Raw genomic sequence first — 3,545 nt, 5'->3', positions numbered from 1 at the left:
GTTCACGGGGAGGACACAGCATTTTCTCTCCCATTGCCTTTATATTCGGCAGCGCCTCTGACCTCTCCCCCACCCCCATCTCTGACCCTCCCAAGCCAGCCCTTGCTCAGCCCTGGTCTCCAGATAGGATGCCACTGCTTTTGTAGGACTGGGGATTTCTTGCCCAGAGTAATGGGAGAGGCAAGACGCATGAATGCCTGTAAGTGCATTGTATCCCTCTCTCTTCAATGGCTAAGTAAAAAGAAGACGGGTGAAATGGCCACACCAATCTTCCAGGGTTCCTTCTCTCCGAGCGCCAGGAGATCCCCACAGGCCAAAGATCCCATTGACATGTAAGTAGTTAGCACTCGGTCTGCTCTGGGAGTGAGGAGCACAAAAGTTTAAACTGCATTTGCCACTCAATTTTTGTCTCAACTCCCGGTCTTAGGCAGGGAAGGCGGGAAATCCAATTGTGAGTGGAGGAGTTCTGCTTGGAGAAAAAGACGTTTCTGTGCTGAGTCTGTGTACCTGGGGAGTAAAGAAATTTGGCTCAAAAAAGAGAGTCTGAGAAAATGAGACTGAGGGAAAAGGACAGGGGCACTTTGCCTTTCAGAGGGTCTCTTGCTGCTGTTTGTGTGAAGTTTCCTACAAAGTTTTCTCTGCAATCTGTGCTTCAGTTTTCTTTCTGCTTGGACTTGGCAGACTGAAATCCAGAGACAGCTTCCCACAGCTAGGGGTGTGTGTGTGTGTGTGTGTGTGTGTGTGTGTGTGTGTGTGTGTGCGTGTGTGTGTTCGGGGGAGTGGTAGGGAAGTGAAAACAATTAAAATGTTTGCTGGGAGCTTGAGGCCAGGGTGTCCTTCTCTGCTTTTCTAGGATTAGGGGAGACTGACTCTGAAAGGGACCCTTAAGATCAAGGGTGCTATGACGGGGAGGAGCAGTGCGCTGGAGCAACTGTACCATCTTTTTCTCTGCTTTTTGCCCAGTCCTGGGGGAGCAAGCTATTGCACTCATAAAACCACTGCTCCGGGTTTTCCACAGCTTCTGTCTGGCACTGCAGCTATGGAGAGCTAATTTTAATTTAAATGTTCCACTTCCAAGAGACCCCTCTCTGGCTTGGAAGGAGAGATGGAAGATCCCCGAACACCAGAACTCCAGCGGCCACCAGAGCAGAGGGAATATTTATTACCTCTCTGGATGTCATTACCTAAGAATACAATTTTATGAACTTCCTAATCTGTTAGCTTGATTTATCTGGATGGGCAGGAGCCCAAAATAAACATTTGGGGGATTTGGTAAAAAAAAAAAAAAAAAAAAAAAAGTCTTTGCCTCTTACCAACGTTTTTGATAGAGCTGACCACCCTTCTCAGCCTGCTTTTTCTGCACCCCGCATTGCCAGCCCCATTTTGATTTTTCTCCTGCAGCGTGTGGCTGCTCCAGGTGTTGGAGTTTTAGCTGCCTCTTGATAATTAAAAATGGGGGCGGTGAACTCTGAGCCACAGACCTGTGAGGAGCCCTCGAACATTTTGAAACCTGTGCAGCTCAAGGAGCTCAGACCCCTTTGGAGCTTGGGGAGCAGAAAGAAACTAAAGCTGATCTGGAGGTTTGCTCATCAGCCCTCCAAGGCCAGGAGCCCCTGGCTCTCCCTCCACTCCTCCGGGTTTTTCTTCTCTTCTCTGGTGTCAGTTCTGTAGCTCTTTGAACGCAGGGCCAATCCAGCAGAGCCCACATCCAGGCCTGCCGGGACAAGGGCCTCTGCAGCCTCATCTTCCTGCTTCCACTTTCTGCCAGGCCTAGAGGATAAATCAGGAGGAAGGGAAGACAAGGATGGGTGGGGAATATCAGAGTATGTTTGCGGGCGAATACGGTTACAGAGCCTAATAAAGAGGAAGGGACTATTTTAAATTTCCAGGCCCCATCAACAATTTTCAGATTCCTGAATAGGCAGCATCCTCTAGGGTCAGCTCTGCCTGCCTGGATGGAGTATGAGTGAAGCCAAAAAAGTGTGGCCTCTACTCACTCCTCCTTTCTGACTCTCTCTCTTCCCAGCCTCAAAGATCGGGAGACAAAAGTATACAGTATTCTAATTTCCAGGCAAAAACAAACCCTGGAACCGAGTGTGCAGGAGGCACTGCCAGATAGCCAAACCCTAGGTTCCACTCTGGAGCTCTGGCTTCCCGGGAAGCCTGGCCGCGAGAGAATGTGGCGAAATGTGACTGTCTTCACGGGGTGGAGGTGTCCCAGCTCCGCTTCTCAGAGGCCGGGGTCTTGAGGATCGCGAAATGGGGCCAGCAGGGGCAAAGACGAGGTTTTAGGGGCCGGCGGCAGCCAGGCTCCTCCTCTGGGTTCCACGCCGCGTCCGCCCTGGGCGCGGTGTCGCCTTCAGCTGGGTCACGACCCCAGGCTTGGGCGGACAATAGGGCGCGGGGCAGGGAGCGCGGGCTGCGTGGCCGGCTGAGAGGGTTCACTGCGCGGTGAACTCCGCTCGGCCCGAGGGTCTCGCCCTTTAGATCCCAGCCTCTCCTTTCTTCCTCCTATCTCACCTTCCATTTTTTCGTGGAAAATTGAGAGGACCCTCAATCGCTCCTTGACCGATACCCTACCGCTACCACCTCCAAATAATGAGATTTCGTTTTCTTCAGAAATGAAAAGATAGTTTTCCCCGAGGTATAAGAGCAGGAAATGGGACCCTCTCAGGATCTTTGTGGGGATGGAGAGGGGAAATCTAGTTATCAGTAGAAGCACTCTCGACCCGGGACTCAGGACGGCCCTGAAGGATCCCAGGCCATCAAATCAACAATCCCCTCCATCAGAGGAATTCCAGCCAAGAATGTCCCCTTCTCCCCCATTTATAGGGAGAATTGCCCTCTTCGGTTCCCTGGCCTTTGTCTCTGGTGTCAGGTTAGGCTTAGGGCTTTTGTAAAAGGGGAAACACTTCTCAAATCCGATGGGCAGGGACAGAGCTGGGCGTGTGTCATTTGGGAGAAGTCCTCCGAACTAGTCTGTTCTTGTTGAGGCGATCTCACCCCACCACAGTGATAGCCTGGCTCTTATTTGAGGCTCTGCCCCTTTGGGTGGTACCATTGTGTTTGTAAGTTTGTCCATGTGGAGTCTTTCCATTCAGCTGGAATAGTTTTTGGAAAATAAGGTTACCGAATGGGGCTTGAGTTTTAGCTGGAGGAACAAAAGGGCAGCCGATTTACAGAAAGGAAAAAATGGGGGAGGGAGGCAAGGAATATTCATAATACACACTTGCTTGGGCCTCCCCACCTCATCGCTATCCTACCTGACCCAGCTCAGGTGTGATGGGGAGATGTGGGCCTCCCAGCTGGAAACCTCCCCTCAAGGATTCAGTCTCTGATAATTTCAAACCTTTCTGGAATGTGACTGCCTCCAGCTCTGTCTGTCTTTTCTTGGCCATTTCAGAGTCTCTGCCTAGCATTTCTGCTGCTTTCCGAGTTCCATATTTCCTCCTGTCCTGGCCCTGGTTCCAATCCTTGGACTCCCTTCCAACTGTAAAAGCAGAGGAAGAACCAAAAGGTGGTGCGTGGCAGTCTGGGAGGGACAG

The sequence above is a fragment of the Hylobates moloch genome, unplaced genomic scaffold (assembly GCF_009828535.3).
Source record: "Hylobates moloch isolate HMO894 unplaced genomic scaffold, HMol_V3 SCAFFOLD_13, whole genome shotgun sequence".
Classification (NCBI taxonomy): domain Eukaryota; kingdom Metazoa; phylum Chordata; class Mammalia; order Primates; family Hylobatidae; genus Hylobates; species Hylobates moloch.
Note: the sequence above shows the minus strand (reverse complement) of the source record.